The sequence below is a fragment of the Taurulus bubalis genome (assembly GCF_910589615.1).
Source record: "Taurulus bubalis genome assembly, chromosome: 13".
Classification (NCBI taxonomy): domain Eukaryota; kingdom Metazoa; phylum Chordata; class Actinopteri; order Perciformes; family Cottidae; genus Taurulus; species Taurulus bubalis.
Window position 1 is genome coordinate 1,946,861 of NC_136601.1, and position 23,690 is coordinate 1,970,550.

The following is a 23,690-nucleotide window of genomic DNA, read 5'->3' on the forward strand; positions in this document are numbered from 1 at the left end:
AAGCGCTAATAGGCTCCATTGTGATTAGCCGAGATGGAGTTTCACAAATCCTCGGTAGAAAATCTGTTAGCAGAGATCTTTACAAGGTCTCGGGGTTTTTTTCTTCTTCTTCTTCTTCTGCGTCCGCCCGCCTCGGCTCCTCCTCCCGCAACACACCCCTTCCTCTCTTTATTTCATTTTATTTATTTTATCCTTCCATCGGACGCCCCCGGGAGGGAAAACGCCGAGGAATCGCGCGGCCGATAAATAAATAATCGCCTGAACTTTCCGTCAATTAGAAAATAAGGGAAAAAAAAAAAAAGTGGACCGGTTTTGCGAAAAGCCCCGCGCAGAATATTCATGAGCGGCTTCGTTACCCCGGGACGCTCCTTGTTTTCAGGGATTTGTTTTAACCCCGCTGAAAGCGCTCTCAGGTAGAAAATAATATTTACGCTTTTGTGGAGGATTTCTCAGCTCTATACCCCGCGTATATATCTTCACTTTGTGTTATTTCTTTGCCTCAAAGTTGCGAGTGAATCCGGGCTGGGAGTCCGACCTCTCTGAGCTGGAAGGTATCAGAAGTGGAGAGAGATGGAACGCATAATTTATTTAGAAATGGTGTTTAATCACCTGGAGATGGCTGCGGGACTCTGAAGGGCTCATGAAAGCTACGCAGCGCTAACTTGTTAAAGCTCCTGCAGCGCGGCCCCGAAAAATACAACAACAGGAGAGCTTTCACGCCGAGGAAGTTGATGCGGCTTCAAGTTTTCCAGTGGAAACTTGAGACGATGATTAGCTGCTCTTTGTTTGAAGAAGACTCTTTTCTTCTAGTCGAGGTCTCGTTCCTGCTGCCGCTCGGCCTCCGACCGTTAGCCGAGGAGATGAAGGATGGCGGTTTAATGAAAACAAGCTAGCGGTCGCGGGCGAGGACGTTAAAAGTCTTTTTGTGGGCGGATCTGCAACGCCGCAGATGTCGTGGTCGTCCGCCCGGCGAGCGCTAACCGCTCAGACGGCTTCCTGTCTGGAGAGACGTCAACCTCCGCCATCTTTAATCAGACGTCCTCCTCCGCCATCTTTAATCAGACGTCCACCTCCGCCATCTTTAATCTGACGTCCACCTCCGCCATCTTTAATCAGACGTCCTCCTCCGCCATCTTTAATCTGACGTCAACCTCCGCCATCTTTAATCTGACGTCCTCCTCCGCCATCTTTAATCAGACGTCCACCTCCGCCATCTTTAATCTGACGTCCACCTCCGCCATCTTTAATCAGACGTCCACCTCCGCCATCTTTAATCAGACGTCCTCCTCCGCCATCTTTAATCAGACGTCCTCCTCCGCCATCTTTAATCAGACGTCCACCTGCGCCATCTTTAATCAGACGTCCACCTCCGCCATCTTTAATCTGACGTCCACCTCCGCCATCTTTAATCAGACGTCCTCCTCCGCCATCTTTAATCAGACGTCATCCTCCGCCATCTTTAATCAGACGTCCTCCTCCGCCATCTTTAATCTGACATCCACCTCCGCCATCTTTAATCTGATTACGTCTGTACGCGACGTAAAGGAGGCGATGAAACGAGACTCCATGGAGTCAAAGCGACATTTTATAAACGATGCTGTGAGTCTGATGATCGGCACGTTTTGATTTAGTGCATTTTATTAATAATACAGATGTTTTATTGATTGAACGGCTTCAGTTGAGCTGTATTTGGTCTCAGGGGAGTTCCTGTCTGCACATGGACATCTTCCTCTTCCTCTTCTTCTTCCTCATCGTCTTCTTGTCGTTCATTTTCTGCTTCTTTTTAGTCATCGTCATCTTCTTCTCCTTTCTATTTTTTGTCGTTGTCTTTTTCTTCCTTTTCGTCGTTGCTTTTTTGTTTTTATTCTTCTCATTTTGGATCTTCTGAATCATCTTTTTCATCGTCTTTTTAGTTCTTCGTCACCGTCGTCTTCTTCTTCTTCTTCTTCTTCTTCTTCTTCTTCTTCTTCTTCTTCTTCGGCTGCACTGAAACATTTACATGATTTATAATCTAGACGTCGAGCATCGGCTGTGTTTTTCTTCTTCTTCTTCACTGATTAAAACGTGACGCGGTGAAACTAAAGACCAGAGGAGGAGACGCTCTGATTTGAAACAAATATAAAAAAAAAAACATATTTTAAATAATTACACAGATATGTGTTGAGAAGACACCCACCATCAGAGTGATGTCATATTCATAAAGCCACTGAAGATCATGAGAAACACTGCAGTGAGGGTTAAAGGTTAAGAAGAGGAAGGATTCGGATTTGGACTCTGATCCGTCAGATATAAAAGGTTCAAATCCCGCCAGATTTTCTTTTTATTACAAGTTTAAACACAAAGTTTCTTTTTGAATCGAGACAACCGACGTGAACTGGATACCACATATTTATTTATAATACACATTATAAACAGGATAATGTAAAATAAGCCGGGTTGGGCCTCAAGGTTTTATTATCCACGCTGACCACAAGGTACAGCTGAAAGCTCTGGAAACACAGTAAGAGGACCTTTGCAACGGCTTTCTTTCAGGACGACACAAATTAAACTAAAGTTTTAGTCCCTAAAAACCCAACAACACTTAGTTAGGTTGAGATTTAGTTTAGTCAGGACCAACTCCGGACCCGTTGCCCTCCATGTGGTCCTGCATGAGTGGATCTTCATCCATCGTGAACACCAGGTCTCCACCTCGGATTGTTGCGTTTAATTCGTGTGTCGACCACGAAAAAGGATCCTCAATAAATCTCCATCTTTTTAGTTTTCGTCCAGAGCGACGTGACAAAAAAAAAGAAAAGAGAAACCTCTGCAGCCAAATGTTCCCAACGCGTATGTGTTCATGTGTTTTTAAGCACGGCGGAGACGCTGTAAATAAGTGTGAACGCACAGAACCCTGAACATGAATAACGGCATAACCGCGGAGTCCCACGTGAATAATCATCCGAAGGCCGTCGGACGCAGAAACTCTTCAGACTAAACGTTTCCTGTTGTTTCCTCACAGCCAGGAGAAGTTGGACCGGCCGGCGGTTCTGTCAGCGGACGCAGACGAGCGGACCTCCTCCGCCGCGCGTTGACCCGACCTCGCCGTAATGATCGGACGCCGTCATAAATTGCTTACAAATGGCGGCTCTTGTTCCGCGGCAGTTTCTTTTTTTCCCCCAGATTAGCTTATTACAATACCATGCGTGTCAGAATCAATGCCTCACATTATTCCTCCTCCCTCCGCCTCCCTCGGTGCAGATGTGAGTCCGAGTCCCAGGTGGGTTGTTTTCAATCAATACGGCGAGCGTTGGTTGGCGAGAGGGGGAGGGGAGGGGGAGGGGAGGGGGAGGGGGGGTCCAGACAACGCGGCGGATTGGCTGAGCCGGGGAGCGGCGGGCTGACCCGGGCAGCGATCCGTTCCATAATCACCTCGGACCGGCGGATTCTTTTACAGCCGCTGGAGTTTCCCTCCCAGGCTGCTCTGCTGCTTTTAATGAATTTCCTGTCTTACGGCCTCAGAAATGTCAACACTCAATCACGCTGTAATTGAATTTCTGCAGCAGTCCAACATTTCTGCTCTTAAAGCCGCGCCATTAAAACATTCTTTTGGAAAACTTACAATGCCTCTTTTTTTTCTTCTTCTTCTTCTTGCTGGCCGTGTTTCGTAATGTTTCTAACATCTGTCCGGACCGAGGAGGTGTGTGTGTGTGTGTGTGTGTGTGTGTGTGTGTGTGTGTGTGTGTGTGTGTGTGTGTGTGTGTGTGTGTGTGTGTGTGTAGGTGTTGGACGGAGGTCGACCGGCTCAAACTGTTTCTGAACATGTTGCTCCACTAATCATGTGTCACTGCAGCTCTTCTTCTTCTTCTTCTTCTTCTTCTTCTTCTTCTTCTTCTTCTTCTTCTTCTTCTTCTTCTTCTTCTTCTTCCTTTTCTTCTTCTGTGGTTTCCCTGCAGTCCGTCCATGTTGTGAATCTATTCATCAGTAATTAAGCGTGTTTATAACGCTTCAATAATAAGTAATAGATCGTGTCCGTGATGCTTTATGGTTTTGGGTTGCCAGGTTGTAAAAATGCAGTAATAAACGTGGTTATGTATTCAGAGGTTTGATGGATTTAATACATTAATCAATGACTAAGTAATTTGACCTTAAAGTCACGGCTGTTTTTTTATTATGATAATATTATAATAATTATAAACGCAGGTTAATCATTATTCACCATTATTGATCTCTGGAGGGAAAATGCAGATGTTTGCAGCCGCACAAAGACAGACGTAAGTACACATACGTAGAGAAGTAGAAATATGTAAAACATACATAAATACATGTTTTTTTATGATGAAATAAATACACAAATAATTGAATAGTTTAAATTAAGTAATAATACATACAAATAACAACACATACAGATAATAATAGTCATAAGTAGCATTATATTCAGCAATAATAAAATTATAAGTTCAAATTCTACACTCTGTATGAGCAGATAACGGACGGATGTGACATCGCAGCTGATTTCTCTTCTTCTTTCTCTTCTTCTTTCTCTTCTTCTTTCTCTTCTTCTTTCTCTTGTTTCTCCGTGGAGCTGGAGGCCGAGCTCTTCCAGGAACGATGGACTCTCGTGAGATCTTCTGGCTTCAACGTCGGACAATTGGCCAGAAAGTGAACATTCACGTTAAAAGCCGAGCGGTCGAGACGGATGAGCCCGAAACGCTAGAGACATAAACTCTGCAGGGTTTTGGCTTCTCTGATTCTAACTTGTTTGCGTGGCGTTTAAAGTTGTGACGTCGTTAGCTGGTTAGCTGGTTAGCTAACGGTGGATCAGCACGTGATCGTCTCCCAGAGTGAACCGCGTGTCCTTGAGAGTAAGCGTGACACGAGCACACGGGTCACACGGATACAGGACTTTCACCCAGGAGACGCAGTCTGAGTCCCGCCTGAAACCAGAAGTCAACAATCATGCTGCACCTTCAAAATAAACTGTCCTCAAACACGGCCATCTTGGTTTTGCAACGTTTATTAAACTGTTCAGCCTCCATACGGCACGTCTTCCTAACGCCGCTCTTAAAGAGACAGCGCTCTCTTAAAGAGACAGCGCTCTCTTAAAGCGACAGCGCTCTCTTCTAAAGGGTCAACACAATAAATCTCTTCCCTTCACAGTCAGTACGTGTACAGGTAGGTAATCTTTGCAAACCTTGGAATAATTCAATATGAACTTAAATACACATATAAAGTGAATTATTAGAAATGGACACAGTGGTATTTAATCAGCATAAAAACATGTTTTAGGGTGTGGCTGTTTATTTAAGCTAGTGATGCTGTTATGTTGTTGTGTTACTATTTCATCTTGTTTCATAACCTCGTGACATTGTGTGTTTCTGTAAGCGTGATATAAAACGTATTTCATAATTCAGATACGTTAATAATCAAAGCATCACCTGTGTTTCACACCTGCTGGTTTTATGACACAATATTGACACATTTGAGTTGTGCTCATTTGCTTAGTTGCGTAAACTGTATTTGGAAGTATTGAACACCATTAGTGAGACACAAGTGAGGTATGTGGTCCATGAGGTGCATGAGAAAATAGAACTGTGCCTTTTATTATAACACCAAAACTATTCAAATAGACCTTGTGGTTGCAGAGATTTAGTTTGGGTATGCGCTTCTCGAGTGTGGCCCTACAATATAGGTTCATACATGAATACCAACGCAGATGTACATAGATACAAACATACATACATATGCACATATGCGTATATTCATACATGCATTAACGCAGACAACATGCCAACTCCACACAGAAGGAATGTGCAGCCCGGGAATCGAACCCTCTCGCTGCCAGACGCTGTGTTTCCTTTACGACCTGCAGCTCCAGAACAATGCGGGTCGCTTCTCTAATGGCGGGTCGCTCCTCTAATGGCGTCCCGTCTCCGGCGGCCCGCCTCCAGCCGCCCGGCCCGGCGGCCCGGCGGCCCAGACAAAGGCTCCTCTCGCTCGGACCAATTTAAGCTCACAGCCGGGATGAAAATTGGGATATAAAAATTCAGCGGAGTAAAAACACGACAGCTTGACACGAGCGTTATTTATGGGTCACATTTCTGTGCAGTCCATTTTATTCCCTTTGTCTAATTGGCACGCTGCTGGCTTGTTTCTCGGGGCCGCGGCGGTGGAACGGGCGGCTGGGGGCCCGTTCCTGCAAGCGGCCCCGGGGCCCCAGAGAGTGCTGAGGGATGAGGGTCTCCACGAGGGCCCGTAAAGACTCCTCTGCTGGATCCCTCTCACGGCTCCAGAGCCGGATCCTCAGAGGGCACTTATCACCTGTAATGAACAGCCTCCTCCCTTGTCTCCTCTTCCCTCGTCTCCTCCTCGTCTTACCTCGTCTCCTCCTCCCTCGTCTCCTCCCACCTTGTCTTACCTCGTCTCCTCCCCCCTCTCCTCCTCGTACCTCGTCTCCTCCTACTTCATCTTGTCCTTCGTCATCTTCTCCGTCGTCTTCTCTTACCTCGCCTCCTCCTGCCTCGCCTCCTCCTACCTTGTCTTCTCCTTCGTCGTCTTCTCTTACCTCGCCTCCTCCTACCTTGTCTTCTCTGTCTTCTCTTACCTCACCTCCTCCTGCCTCGTCTCCTCCTATCTTGTCTTCTCCTTCGTCGTCTTCTCTTACCTCGCCTCCTCCTACCTTGTCTTCTCCGTCTTCTCTTACCTCGTCTCCTCCACACTCATCTCCTCCTACCTCGTCTTCTCCGTTGTCTTCTCTTACCTTGTCTCCTCATCCCTTGTCTCCTCCTACCTCATCTCCTCCTACCTCGTCTCCTCCTGCATCCACTCGTGTTCTTCCTCCTCCTACCTCGTCTCCTCCTACCTCATCTCCTCCTACCTTGTCCTCTTCCTCCACCTCCATCCACTCCTCTTCAGTAAAGTGCATTTACTGATTTTATTTACTTCAGTAGTTCATTCTTCATGTACTTCATACTTGTATTTTTATTATTTCTTAAAACAAGTAAAAACAAGTGAAACAGTTATTTCTAAGATTATTTCAGATTTTTTGTCTTCTAATTTTTACAATTTGTATATCAAATAAAGTAACATTTTCTTTATCCAAATGTATTCCAAAAAGGTAGAAATAATTAAACTTGACCAGCTTTTTTCCCATGACCAGCTTATATATATATATATATATATATATATATATATATATATATATATATATATATATATATATATATATATATATATATATTTTAGAACTCAATAACAAGAAATTAATAATAACTTGCTGCTCCAAACCTTCAGGGCATGCATGGAAGTCAATGGAATATTCCTTTGTGTGTGTGTGTGTGTGTGTGTGTGTGTGTGTGTGTGTGTGTGTGTGTGTGTGTGTGTGTGTGTGTGTGTGTGTGTGTGTGTGACACGCTCACACCTCTGAGCTCCGTGATGATAGAAGTGCTGTTTGGTTACAACTGTAAGCATGAACGTTATAATGAATAAAAGCAGTATTTTAAGTCACACACTCGTAGTTTAACGCTTTGACCTCCGTGACCTCGTGCAGCACAGGAAGTGACACGGCGAGGCTTTGTGATCAATTCCCTCTTGAACCACAGATGGCACTTCTACGTGTTATGTTCTGCAGAATGAGTACTTTTAAATACTTCCATCACGTTCAGAGGACACCGTTTCTGCTCTTTAGCTGCAGAATGCGTGACTCGGACGCGTCGCAGAGTATTTTCCCACCGCAGCGCCGATACTTTCCTGAAGCGAAGGACCAGAATCCTTCCCGGTGTTTTCTTTGGCTCCGTCCCGCTCGTATCAACTCGACCCCGCAAAGGGAAATCAATCACCGCGGACTGGAGCTCAACCTCCTCAATATGAACTAATTTGATTTCTGAGTTATAAGGCAATAAATAACCGCCATAAAACAACACTCTGAGCCCCTTTTTCTTCCGCCCCTTTTTCCCCGGGACAGAACCCGTATTGTGCCGGCTCTAATTGACTGCAGGTTTGTTTCGGCCATCTGCGCCGTCCGGTCCGCATTCCAGCATGTTTTATTTCTTAATGAAAGCGAGCGACGGCACGAGAGAGCCGGAGGGGAAGTCGGACGCGGACAGAAAGAGACGGATTGCCGGGCAGCGCGAGGTGCATCAGCTTTTAGTTTTTTATCCTCCAGCAGCTTTCAGGTGCTTGGGCCTCGTGGATCAGGAGGAGGGTGGGGCGCTCTCTCTCTCGGGTCCCCGGGGGTCACTTCAGGATGTGTAACCTGATGTAATTGCAGGCATTAAGTGCAGCGAGGCCCCGGACAATCTCCCCCTTTGTGGAGTGAATTAAAGAATATTAGCTGCAGCGGCGTTAGCGGCCGCTAATGGACAGAAAATGGATTGGTGTGCAGTTTAGGGGGTCATTAGAATACAAAGCTGGTGTTAAAAGGGGGCTTGTCGCTGGCGTGGATCCACGGTGAACTCTGCCGCTCGGCCCGTAAATCATGTGAGAGTTGTGGAAGCTCTCTCTGCACTCAGGAGGAGGAGGAGGAGGAGGAGGAGGAGGAGGAGGAGGAGGAGGAGGAGGAGGAGGAAGGTGCTCTGAGCTGGCACCCTCTCCTGTTGCCTCTGTCCGTTTGGGCGTCCACGCGCCTCTAATCCACCCAGCCACCCACAGACTGCAGCACTCCCTGCTTCCTGTTATTACTGCAGGATTAGGGGAGAAATTACAACAATTTGGGGGGAGAGGAAAATATGGAAGATCGTTTCTGTCAAAAACACCACAAACAGGTGTTGAAATCCTGCATTTAAAAATGTATGTAAAATGTACCAAAGGTAGAAGAATTGTATATATTATTTTTTAGCCTAATTAATGAGTCACTAATACATAATTTAATACCATTTATTAGTTGATTTACTTGTATAATCTAATCTAATCTAAAAGTAACTTTTAACTAAACTCATCCAATACATATAATGGAGTAGAAATAGGAAGTAAAATGCCAATGAATTAAGTCAAATCTATTTATTTAAACGTTTAAAACTACTGCATCAATGTTGAACCTTGTTTGTTTTTATTGTCTATTGAGAGTCTGAATCCTCGTTTAACTGAGTTAATTACTGTGATAAAGTAAAGTAAAAAAAAATATTATGTTGAGAAATAAGGTGATTTTTTTGTCCAGAAACATGATCTTAAAATCCTCATAATTCTGCAAGCACCTATAAGTACATTTACTTTACTTTAAGTACACATCTGAGGTACTTTTGAGGTCCATGCATCCGTTACCTCATACTTGCACCATCTTTAGTTTAAACTGAGTCTCAAGTAATCCGTTCATTCATAAAACACCAGAAACAACCTGGTTTTAATATTACATTTAGTATTTTCTGACAGAACACATGTGCAGTACCCTGGGCTGCTGTATCCATTACCGCTTATTTCTACCGCGCATAACTTTTCATGGGTTTGGCACTAATGATCCTCCGTACACCGATGAATCCGCCGAATGTTTTTCTTTCCTCTCGGACTCGAGTCCTCGTTTCCCTCCGGCAGCGCGGATCGGTAACGACGGCGACTTTGATGAGATAATAACCTGGGAGTGAACGAGGGGGCGTGGCCTAGCGTCTGTCGGCAGCTGAAGGTTACTCAGGGTTTTTTTGGGGGGTTTTCTGGCTCTCGGTGGGCGATCTTAATGGGAAACCCAGAGAGAGAGAGAGAGAGAGCTGCCAGTGGACATGCCACCACTGTTCTCCACACGCCTCCATCACGTCTGCTGCCAGCCAGCGTTCAACATCCCGAGTCCACACATGTAAGGAAGCAGGAAACTCTCCACTTCCAGCTGTAAAACGTGTCGCACTTTGGTTACAACTAGGAAAAATAACGCCAGGGTTTCCTGTGGCGGCCCGACGCCGCGGCAGCGCGCCGGACGGGTTGCAGACGCTTTCCTCACGCGTTGACTGTGAACCGTGGCGAGAACTTGACGTGTAAACAGAAAGGGAATCTGCAGCAGTTGTCTTTGACACTTTTTAACCGGGCCTTAAAACGCCGTCATAACACTTTTCACTTATTTCTGGTATTTAATGTGAACTTTTCACTTTCCATTGAAGTGTGTTTTCTTGTGTTTTTGTGTGTATTCACAACATTGAAGTGTGTTTCCTGTGCAATGGGCTCCCCAGTGTGTCAGAAAGTGACACTAAAGGGTCCGAGGACGCGTCACTACGGGACAAAACACCCAAAAAACATTGCATTCCAGGAGAGGGAATTAGAAGTTGCTCATGTTCCTGTTTGTTGGGACTCATTCCTGCAGAACTGGGCGTCCCGAATGAAAGACGGTGAGTCACGTAATAAAAGGTTGAATGAAGAAGTTAATATGTTCAGAACCGGGTCGTGTCGAGGATCCAGTCCAGATCCCGTTGGTTCTGCAGGTCCGGAGCTAGCATGTAGCTCGGTGGTGCGGGGCTAGAAGGGAACGGATCCAGTTCCCTTTAACGCTTCATTTCTTTCCTTAGTCTGCAGTCGTTTGTAGTCCATCGTCAGGTTTGAGCCAAACCACCACAGAGACCTCTTCTGCTTGTTTTTCTTGGTGCAAAGCGTCCAAAGCGATCCTTTCTCTCTCGGATAAGTTACGCTGAAGTTAATTCTGACTGCAGTTTTTTTTTTGTTCATGTCAAAGCTCATGTTCTTCTGCAGAACATCAAAACAGCAAGAGGCCAAAACATGTATGATTTAAGAAGGAATGCATTCATAACTATTCCTAAATAGCCGGCAGAAAAGGAAGAAGGTCTCATGTCTGACTGCTGAGTGCTGACATCAACAATAACAACATGAAAACATCTTTGGCAAACATGCAGTGACTTCAAACTCTTCCTTCGCCGTTTGCAGACGTCCCTCCTGCTGCCAAAGCGAATGGTTTCCTCCACACATTCCTGCAGCTTGACCCCAAAAGCTCTCAGTCGCGTTGCGTCATCGCCACATCACTCGGCTCTCAGACGCTAATCACCGAGCGGCTGCCAAGCGGCGGCGTCCACGTCGTAAATCCCGCCGCTCACCTCCCCGTCACACGGATTCACACAGCGATCGATTGTCCTCCTCCTCCTCCTCCTCCTCCTCCTCTTTGTTTGTGACACATCTCGGTGACGTTACCGCCGTCCTGTCTTCAGTTAGCGGGCGGCGCGGGCGAGGCGGAGGTCAGGTTCAGGGCGAGGCGGAGGTCAGGTTCAGGGCGAGGCGGAGGTCAGGTTCAGGGCGAGGCGGAGGTCAGGTTCAGGGCGAGGAGGTCGACCACACGACAAACTCACTGATGTGGTTTCTGCACAGACGGTTGACCTCATGTCTCTTTCTTTAATGTAATCATGCCTCGAGTACGAATTGAGGCCGCAAAAAGCGCGTCCCATTTCTTGAGACGTGAACATGAGAAATAGCTCGCTGACAAAAGATCTTTGAAGAGATTTGTGCAAATATTGTTTTTTTAATGCTTTGTCGAAGCAGGTCAACAGGGAAACACATTCATAATGAAATCAACATGGAACACCAGTTCATTACAGATATGAAGACCATTCTTTTTTGTATTACACGTTTTCTGAAATGTTATGTTTCAAAATCGTCACCTTCCTAAAATAATGGGCCAGGTTTTTCAAATGTAATATAGTGCACAACAGGCATACTGTAATACCGGTCAAATTATGTTATGATTCCAGTGAGATTTTCATTGACATAAATGCTCGCAAAAATCTAACTGAAGTGCTAGCTTAAATGCTAGCTTCAAATTGCCATCTTGAGAAGATTATACAATTGTTATTATAATAATAATTATTATTATACTACAGGGGTAGAATCACATGATCTGAAAGGATTTAGGCAAGAAAATATTTGTTGTCGAAAAATGACTTTATTTGCCATTATTTTCGGAAGGTGACGATATGCAAATGAGGCGTTATCTATTGGTGACTTTTGTTGAATTTAAGGAGAAATCCACAGACAAACAAGTTCAAATAAATGTTTTCTCTCTACGAGTCTGACAGACGACGCGTTACGGAAGAAAAGAGTCAAGAGTCCTTTCCTTCAGAGTCCTTTCCTTCAGAGTCCTTTCCTTCAGAGTCCTTTCCTTCAGAGTCCTTTCCTTCAAGAGTCCTTTCCTTCAAGAGTCCTTTCCTTCAGAGTCCTTTCCTTCAGAGTCCTTTCCTTCAGAGTCCTTTCCTTCAAGAGTCCTTTCCTTCAGAGTCCTTTCCTTCAGAGTCCTTTCCTTCAAGAGTCCTTTCCTTCAGAGTCCTTTCCTTCAAGAGTCCTTTCCTTCAAGAGTCCTTTCCTTCAGAGTCCTTTCCTTCAGGAGCCTCCTGAGGGCTCCTGGGCTTCGGGACCCGAGAGAGACCCGGTTCGGCCCGGATCCCCTCCCACATATCACACCTTCCCTCCTAACGGTCTGGCTCCATGTGCGGTGACGGTATAGATAGAACATAGACAGCAGCGCTGGCTTTGAGTCGGGACCCCCCGCCTCCCCCCGCCTCCTCCTCCCCCCCCCCCCCCCCCCCCCTCACCCCTCCCCTCCCCCCGCTGGGGGAAAGAGGAGCCAAGAAATAAATCGCTGCCAAAAGCTGGGATCACCTGCTATGATATGTATACCTGTGAGAGGAGTCTGCTGCTCAGCGTCACCGGAGGAGATCTATGCGTCGGCTTTTTAAGGTTTTGTGGCTCGTCCGCTCGACCTCCCGGCGCCGATGCATCCCGTCCTCCTCCTCGTCTTCCTCGTCTTCCTCGTCCCTGCCCCCAGTCGGCCATCTCCGATCCGATCCCTCGCTCGCAGGAGGAGGATCGGCCATATTGAGAGATGGAAACATCTCCCGGAGGACGGATGTATTTTAGGTCAGCTACATGTTCTGCCATCTGTTCTGCTCCACAACTTAAAAGATGTTGAGAGGAATAAGGGAGATGGGACCACAGGGGGGGGGGGGGGGTATACATTCATCATCCTCAAACTACCCACAATCCTTTGGAGTGGGACATGAATGACGCCCCCCTGGCAGCGCTCTCTACCACGTGAGAGTTTATGCAGATTATTCACGTGGAACTGAAGCTGATGGTCGACGTTTAAAACTCAGCGAAACTCAAGAAACATGAACTGAAACATGCGATCATTCAATCTCAACTTTATTGATTTATTGTGACGAGCAGGACGCCGACTTCCTGTTTACGTTTTGTAAGGTCCTTATCAAGAAAGTAATATATATATATATATATATATATATATATTTATATATATATATATATATATATATATATATATATATATATATATATATATATATATATATATAAACTGCCTGGAAGTGGCAGATATTTTTCTTCCTGTTCTATGAAAATAAGACTCTTTTGACTGGGTGGTAACTTGAGAAAGAAGAAATGTTTTCATTTAAAAGCCAAACTTCATCAAAACATCTGAAAGTATTTTAGATTACAGTTCTGAGTTTCTATATATGTCAGTTATGTTTATTTGGTTAGAGATATATTACTGACAGTTTCCCCTTCTTTTAATACGGATATTGTATTAAAGATTATATTTAAATCGATCGATTTCAGGGATTTGAAAGAATCTTTAAAAATTTTTAAAAAAAAAAACACTTTAATTTAACTCTTTAATTTACTTTAGTCTGTTACAGCAATGTGGAAATGAATGATGTTTGGATGCTTTTTATTCCTAAAAAAATCTTAATGTATAAAAACTCATTCATCGACCAATCTCTGTTTTATCTAATTATTTTTCTATATTTTATATATATATATATATATATATATATATATATATATATATATATATATATATATCCATGTGTTAACCCAAATTAAAACTGTTTATTACACTTTACAAAACCCCTGAAAACAAACCCATTAATCCTGTTTCTTATCAAATATTCTTATTAATCCTGTTTCTTATTATATATATATAATATATTAATATTATAGAAATCTCAGTAAACCTAATACATCTCTAAATATGCAAACATAAAATAACACATTTTAACTTTAACAACAAAATAATACAAGTAAAAAAAATATTGTGAATTCAGAAGAAAGTTCTGTAAAAGTTTTCAAGTGAATGGAAAAATAAAAGATTTATTAATTTGTATGAGTTTTGTTGAAATGAAGACGTGACGCTTTACACTTAAAATGAAAATAACAAATCGACTGTTTTACTGGGAGAAGAAATCATCTTGGATTCAGTCATGAATACAAACGGCTCTTCATTCATCACGCGGGCCGGTTGGCGGTTGCCAGATCTGCAGGAATCCCCCAAAACATTTCCCTGTGCATCAAAACAAGTCTCAGCAGAAAGCTTGAAGCTCGCTGGGTCCATCGTTTGGGGATAAGTTAAGGGTTAATAAGGGGCATTTTAAGGGAAATAAAAATATGTTGTGGATATCACGGCAGCAAGTGTTGTTTTTTCTTTGGGAAACATTCACTTTGGATTCTCTCAAACGGCCCCAGGTTAAAGGAGAAGGCTGTCGTCATCCCGGCGAGCCTCCCTGTGTGTCAGCGCTGTGGAAACATGAGGTTATGGATGGAGTCCCTGAGGGGGAGGAGGAGGAGGAAGAGGAGGAGGAGGAGGAGGAGGAGGGTCATTAGCTACTCTAGACGCACTTTAACTCATTTTCATGAACTTCTCTTCAGCTTTGCTTGGATGCGAGTGACAGAGGAGCTGCAGGTGGGTCCGGCCATCGGGAGGAGACCTCGTTGTGTTCACATCCCCTCCTTCCACTCCGGTGATGGATGTCCCGCCTGATGCTGCTTCAATATCAAACACAAACACGTCTTGTTTGGGCAGCGAGCGCACGGAGCTCCTGCAGAGCGGGATCCGATGTGGCCCCGGGTTCGGCAGAGGTCGCCACATGTGGGATTTGTCGGGGGGGTCCCGGGGCCGAGCTGAGGGGCCCGGGGCCGAGCTGACAGGGGAAAATATTTTGTACTCTCCAGGGTGCAGCTTAGTTCACATTCAGCTCTGCTTTTACTTCCCTCCCAGGACCAGGAACTTGGCTTCAGTCATGATGACTTCTCCAGATGTGCACCTCACTCCTCCTCCTCTTCCTCCTCCTTCTTCTTCTTCTCTTTTTTTCATCCTCCTCCTCCTGTACTCCGTTGCAAAACATTTTTTTTTTGAACACCACAATTAACATCTATAAATCATGTCCCGAATACTTCCTGCTCAATCACAGGGGAATATTGGGGAACAGCCCAATAACTCATTACAAATTGGAGGCTTAAAGCAGCCAAAAAGATAAATTGTGTCGTGAAAGAAGCTCGAACGGGACGAGAGGCTCAGCGTTTTAATGACAGCCTGCTCACTTAAATTAGGAGGAGACGATTAATAAAAAGCACCGACAGCCGGTTTCCTTGTCAGGAATGAATCTTCTTCTTTTTTTTTATTGTGTTCGTGATGAAATCCATCACGGAGAGAATTTGCCAGATCCAATTAGACAACTTCCTATTTACATTATAAGATAGTTGGACAAGTCCATGACAAAATGTATATATATATAATTAAAAAAAAACAAACATAATTATCTTCGCAACAAACAACTTTTCTTGCAAGGAAATTTAAACTTAATTTCACCTCAGACTTATCCCTGCAGTTTTAAATGCACTTCTGCATTAAAGGGCGTACTGGCCCTTTAAACACCTTTCCTTTACAATTATAGTTTCTCAGTACAAATTACTGCAAATAAAACTCAAACGAGTGGATTATATTCACATTTTACTCTCGTTGTCTTTCTCTCCAAGAGTCAGGTGTTTGTTTCATGTTAGCTTAGCTTAGCATAGAGACTGGAAACAGAGGGAAACTGCTCGCCTGGCAGCGACCAAAGGTAACACATGATGTAAAACTCACTAATACTTTGTTATGTCTGGCTGAGTATAACCTCTTTTATTTATCATGTACAATCTGCGTATACACATGTATTACAGTGTTTATTACTGGCAGTAAAGTAGTTTTAAGCAGCTAGGAGTCTATAAATATATTAATTAAAAAAAAAATTAAGTAGAAAAAACAAGGAATGTGCAGAAAACATTCTCCTGTTTGATATATTGTCATTAACATCTCTATTATTAACTCTTTTATTAATTAAAGGGCAAAGGGCACAACAGATTAAACAGGAAACCGCTGGAGTTTACAGAAAAATCATAAAACCAGATATCAAACTAAGATGTTATTTTAATTTTTTTATCCGATTACAGGAAATAGACAGTAAATGAAGGCAACACGTTTCCACTCTGTGATCGTCTGTCTAATGTGATGAAATGTGCCTTTTGTTGCTCTGTGATCATATCAGAGACACTTTAAAAGAAAGAAGAAGAAGAAGAAGGAGAAGAAGAAGAAGAAGAAGAAGAAGAAGAAGAAGAAGAAGAAGAAGAAGAAGAAGAAGAAGAAGAAGAAGAAGAAGAAGAAGAAGAAGAAGAAGAAGAAGAAGAAGAAGAAGAAGAAGAAGAAGAAGAAGATCAAGTGTGAGCTGGAAGTGATGAATAAATAAGCGCTGGCGCTTCGCTCCGTCATCTCTGGGTTGATTCCTGAAATCTCCCCTCAGTCTTCCGGGGATTGGATTGGAGGGATTGGTTGTGGAGTTTTCTGCAGCTGATCAATAACGGAGGAGGAGAAACAAACAAAACAACAACAACAACAGAAGTAAGTCAGAAGTCTTCTGATCATCTCAAGGACGCCGCAGCTTCCAGGCTCAAATCAATTCCTCCCATTTCTGCTTTTAGGTGAAAACTATCTGTTATAACACATTTCTCTCTTCCAGAGGTGTTCTCTATGTTTTATGATGATTTCATTATTATTCTTTTACTTTTGTCGAAGAAAAAAAGTTTTATTTCCAATCTAATATTCAGCCACAAAGTAATACAAACTCTTCTTATTGGGTTTGGAACAAATGAAACAAATACATATATGAAACAATACAAGATATACAATATACAATGTACACAATATGTCATGCAATGATAAAAACAATTTGTATAAAAATACATACACACATTTGTGAATAATATACTGAATTTAAAAAGAGAAGAAAATGAAAACTAGGCGTTGTTAAGGTTGACGTGCAAGTATCAGATGTTTCAAAATAAAAGCGTGACCAGAATTTGAGGGATCACGTCTGAAATAATCTGCAGGAAAAGAGTTGTTGTTTGTATTTCATGTGTGTAGAATTATAATAATATAAGTATAATTTAGCATAAAATATAAATACTCAAGCACAAGTACCTCAAAATTCTACTTAACCTTATAAGGTCACGCCCATTTTTCTGAAGTTTGTTTCTTCAAAACTAAAACTCTGACGTTACATCATCCACAGTTCTGATCTGATTCATTTAGTGTTAAAGTACTGTAACCCTTGTGAGAAGATATGTGCTTGTTTACATAAAACAAAGATTGTTACACTTTAATGATTCCATAAGCTTCTCAACATGACTAAGTGATTATAAGGTGTCACTAAAACGTTCCTAAGTTCCCCGAACAACGGCGCTTTCCACTCAAAGTAACTTCCCTGTAGCGTAGAGACTGTGTGAGTCGACCAGTAGTAGTGAGAGTACTGTACTCAGTAATGGAGTCTCTCATAGCAAAGCACGTCACATGACACATGCGAAGGAGACGGTCATTTACATACCAAGTTTGTTATGATGCGAGCAAGTTTCAGGTCAAAGTAAGTCATTTTTCTGTTTCTGAACCGAAAAACACGTTTTTTGGACTGAAAATGCTTCAAGGCGTGTCAGTACTTGTGTTTATTGTGATTCATTTTACATATGTAGATACTTTAGGTTGCAATCTTTCTAAAGATGTGCAGTATTACTCTGTGGAATGATGGGAAGGCCCCGAACAATACAATTATAAACCTCAGGGAGCGATCGAGGAGTCATTTTTTGTTCAGACTCTTGACTTTTGATCATATTTATGCAGAAAATACGTAAAATCATAATATTTTTTATTAAAGGCAAGGAGTTGCGGATTCGTTAGATCAAGGACAACAGGGTCTGGTTTCACATCAAGGTCATATGAGCTGCAGAACATCTAGGGGTTTATAGTGATTGAGTAAATGGACTTGAAGCAAGTCACAAATTGTCGGGACAAACAAATGAAACATGTTAATATGATATTTAATCACTCTTATACTGACACATTTTATTTTACAGTTATGACGTTATTTTTTCATTCCATTTTTGAAATTGTGAAAATTGGAATGATGATAAAATAAAATGTATTTAGATAAATTACGTAATAGGTTTGCCATAACACGTCTTTGTTATAATCATTGTATGAATAGTAAAAAAACAAACAAGGATAATGTCAACAACTCAGGTTTAAAACTGTTTTAAAAGACGACAGTTAAGATTCACTAATAATAAGAAGTAGATTATTATTTTCTTTTTACTTTTGGATTTTATATTTGTAATTTTAATTTCTCACTAAATAATTTCTTTATACACACAAACACACCCAAAAATGACCACTTTTAAACTCCAGTATATATATATCTTCTTCTCTGTGAGCGTGAAGCCGCCACGCGTTCCTCTTATCAAACAGACTCCATGTATCCGGCGTCGTGACAGAGCTTCATTATTAGCACTATTATCCCCGGCGGAGGTGAACTGGAAACTTTCTGGCTCTCAGTGTGTTTTGGCAGCGGCTCCCTGAGCTGACGTAAATAATGGACGACTTATTGGCAGTTTGCAGCCTCGAGAGTTCCTGAGCCGTGAGTTAAAGTCCAGCTCTTCCTATTGTGACCTTCAGCTTACAGGCTAAGTATTCAGAGCCTCTCCTGCAGAAAAGCTACTAGTACTACACTAATAACTACTCTGTTACAGTGAAACTAGTAGTACTACACTAATAACTACTCTGTTACAGTGAAACTAGTAGTACTACACTAATAACTACTCTGTTACAGTGAAACTAGTAGTACTACACTAATAACTACTCTGTTACAGTGAAACTAGTAGTACTACACTAATAACTACTCTGTTACAGTGAAACTAGTAGTACTACACTAATAACTACTCTGTTACAGTGAAACTAGTAGTACTACACTAATAACTACTCTGTTATGGTGAAACTAGTAGTACTACACAAATAACTACTCTGTTACAGTACAACTAGTAGTACTACACTAATAACTACTCTGTTATGGTGAAACTAGTAGTACTACACTGTTATCACTGCTCTGTTACAGTGAAACTAGTAGTACTACACTAATAACTACTCTGTTACAGTACAACTAGTAGTACTACACTAATAACTACTCTGTTACAGTGAAACTAGTAGTACTACACTAATAACTACTCTGTTACAGTGAAACTAGTAGTACTACACTAATAACTACTCTGTTACAGTACAACTAGTAGTACTACACAAATAACTACTCTGTTATGGTGAAACTAGTAGTACTACACTGTTATCACTGCTCTGTTACAGTGAAACTAGTAGTACTACACTAATAACTACTCTGTTACAGTACAACTAGTAGTACTACACTAATAACTACTCTGTTACGGTGAAACTAGTAGTACTACACTAATAACTACTCTGTTACAGTAAAACTACTAGTACTACACTGTAATCACTAATCTGCTACAGAAAAACTACTAGTACTACACTGTAATCACTACTCTGTTACAGTAAAACTAGTAGTACTACACTGTAATCACTACTGTTATGGTAAAACTACTAGTAGCAATAGTAAATACACTGTTCTCTTAAAAGTACAACTACCATGTTGCAGAAATAATCTGTTACAGTAAAAGTATGAATATAGAAATACTCTGTTACAGTCAAATATTACTTAAGAAAAGTATGTTAATATCAAAGTATCAAATATTCAAACTGAAACTGCTGTACTATATTATATTCTGTCATTAGAGTAGTATTACTCAGAGTATTTTCTCAAAGTGTTAATGTAAATCCAGGATTTTAATGTTGTAGTTGGTTGTTCATTTTGAATTGTTAACTCATGATTATTTTCCTTGTAGATTAATCTTCTGATTATATATAATAATGAATTGTTTGATTTGTAAATAATAATAAAAGTAATAATAAAGATAAAATAAAATAATCCTTTATTCGTCCCGCAGTGGAGAAATTGCAGGATTACAGAAGCAGACAGGTAAAGTGCACACAAGAGACACGTAGTAAAAATAATATGAAAACAACATGAATATGAGTAAACAGTAAAACAGGAATAAAAACAGTAAAATAATCCACAATCGCAGTATTATATATGCAGACAGAATACAAAGTTCTGAAATGTGAGGATGAAGTAAATACTGTCAAAAACAGCTGGAGTTGCTGGTATTTTTTAATTGAAAACAATAATCTAATAACATCTTAAATATTTCGTGTCATGATGGAAACACAAAATCCCCGGATTCACAAGAAAATGTGTTTACATCAAAGTCCCGGTCAGACTTTCACCCAGGAGACCGGTGTTCGTGTCGCATTTAAACCACGCCTCCTGCGGTCAGTTATATGAAGCAGAACCTTTTGTTGCCTGAACTTCAATAGTTTCCCACTAACGTATGTAGTCGAACTAAAATAGAAAAGTTATGTTCTGCTACATTGTTTCTTCATTGCATCTCTTATGCATCGTTATTAAACATCTAATAAAGTTCAAATAGAATCAGAACCTAGTCACACTGCACAAACGGGTGCATTCATTTCTTATGTACTTTTACTTAAATGGAATATTTTATTTAGTAATTGTAACAGAGTACTTACCGCCTGTGGTATTCGTGTTTTTACTTAACGTCAGAGTTTCGTTGACAGCTGCACACACAGGACGAATGAGTTACATTTTGAAGTCTTTATTTATGTTTTATGATAATGAATGCGTGGCTCTTTAATGTGTATTTTTTAATATCATGATTGTAGAATATTAGCGGACTCATCGTGTGTGTGTTGTACTCTGTGGCGGTAGTGGTACTTGTACTGCAGAAGGGGATACTTCCTCCAGCGCCGCAGCCTCTCAGAGTGGATTACGTGGAGCCCAGCTGCAGATTTATTTGATTCCTCTCTCCTCTGGTTGTCAGCGGCCGCCTGACAGCAGAGTTTTTTCGCTCGTGGCTAAAACAGTGAAGTTCATCCCATCACACTCGTCTAATTGCCATCGAGGGGAAACTGAGAGCCGGCTCTCTCATCTCTGAGAGATCGCTGCCCATGATAATGACCCGGCACATCTCTCCTCTCTGAACCGCCATAACAAGACTGTTCAAGGCCACGTTAACTCCGTAATGTGGAGGGCTTTTTACCCCAAAAATGACCACAAATTAACACAATTTTTTGCACTTTTAAACTCCAGTATATATATATATATATATATATATATATATATATATATATATATATATATATATATATATATATATATATACTTTTTTTTTAAGCTTGAAATATCCCGTCTTCTTTCACATTTGGATTTCAGTCACATTAGCAGCTCTGAGGAGGAGGTTGGGAGAGAAATATCTAAACAAATATTTAATCCATGCATGGTCCCAGAGGATGACTTCAGGAGGACTGGTTTGACACTAACAAAACAAAGCAGACGATCCGATCATGAGCTAGTGACCTTTGCTGGAAAACACATTGATAATCTGTGCAATAGACTTCAGCAGAGACTTTACTTATAGGATCATTCTATGGAGCATCATGAGATATGGAATTACAGCATTGTTAAGCAATTTACCAGCAAAATGAATGCAAAAACAAAAAAATTAAGAGGCAATAGTGAAGAAAGACTATATGAGCCCAGACAGAATCAAAAGAAACATGCAACAGAAATCATTGCAGTCACTCGGCGTCCGTGAGCCAGAGTGCAAAACCAACCGCTTGAAGTTTGTAACAGCCTCCATCAAGCTGCTGAACTCCTATAAATCTTAGTGCAAGAGAGCAATGTGCCATGAATACACAAGCGCCTTTTCACTTTAATCTGCCGTGCTGTCAATGTCAAATGTTTCCTACTGTATGTTTTAGGATGGCTTTTTTTTTATTTTTACCATCCATCCCTCCTATTTAGGGAATATAGGACTGCATGTCAATTGGAAGGTTTAACAGCCCCACAAGGGAGGTGCATCACTACTTTTAAGGTCCACACAATGACCGTTTAGCTGTGTTATAATTTGTTTTTATGTTTTGGGGCTTTACAAAATATATTGAATTCATCAATTTCTTTAAGGCCACCACAAAGGAGCTTCATGAGTACCTTTGTTGCACTGTCACTACTTTTAGGGTCCTCACAAATATGTTTGGTTACTTTGTTTAGGGTCCCCACGAGGGAGGTTTGTCACTACTTTTAGGGTCCTCACAATGACGTTTGGTTACTTTGTTCAGGGTCCCCACGAGGGAGGTTTGTCACTACTTTTAGGGTCCTCACAATGACGTTTGGTTACTTTGTTCAGGGTCCCCACGAGGGAGGTTTGTCACTACTTTTAGGGTCCTCACAATGACGTTTGGTTACTTTGTTCAGGGTCCCCAGAAAGGAGGTTTGTCACTTTCTCCTAGGTCCCTACAGGGGAGCTTCAGCTCTAATGTTAGGGTCCCCACTAGGGGGATTCATCACATTCTTAAAGTTTGGAGGTTTCTTACTACTACTTTTAGGACAACACAGTTTTGCCAGTATTTTCAGGGTCCTCACAAGGGAGGGTCGTCACCTATTGTTTGACACACACACACACACACACACACACACACACACACACACACACACACACACACACACACACCTCACATGCACACAAGTGAGCTGTTTGGATTCAAACGTTCTCCAAGCTGTCATCATTTTGTTTTGCATTTGTCAGGCGTTACCATGGCGCTGAGAGTCACAACAGCAGGTGTCAGGTGTGTCTTACAGGTGTCGGAACAGGTGTGAACAGGCTCCGCCCACCTAGCTGTACCCAATGACACAAAGCGTTCACCTGTTTTCTGCTGCGATCACCTGCTTGTGGGAAAGTCTGACATCTGTGATTTCCACGTCTTTTGGTATTGTGACCGTTCACATGATATTTAAACAAATGATCAACAGAATTTAACCAACATAACTTAATTCATTAATTAAACTAAATATATATATATATAGAATGTTTGCATGATTACCAGTTTTAGAAAATGTATTTTTGCAAGAAAACTTAAATTAAATCCACAACATTACTAATGTAGTGAGGTGCAGCAATCACAAAGCAAATACAAATAAATAAGTGACTACTTTCAGAAAGTTAAATAACAAAACACTTGAATACAATAAATGTACTCAAGCTTCTGAAAATGTCTTCTTTTAAACGGCTGATGGTTTCCTTCACACTCTGATGCACGGACACCGTTCTCCACTTAGGTATTTCAGGTTTAGCGTCGCAGAGGTCGCTCCGCTCGACCCCGCGTGAATAATTCAAGTGTCTTTGTTCTAAAATGAGAGGAAAAAGAAACAGAATATGGTTTTATTATATTGTTGTATAAGAAATACAACTCTATTGTGTGTGTTTTAAGATGAAACATTTAATGTTTGTTTGTTTTGAGAAATCTTAAAATGTCCTGAAATATCTCTGATCTCCGTCCTGCTCTCCAGAGGATGAACCCTTTAAATGTTAATGAGCCTTTTATCTTTTTTCTCGTGTGAGACTTGAAGTAAAGATGTTTAGGGTGTTATCTTTTCTGTGGTGGCTGTAATTAAGGTTAACGCCTCGAGGGGAGTTTTTAGAGTTTAGTTTGACACCGAGTGATGTTG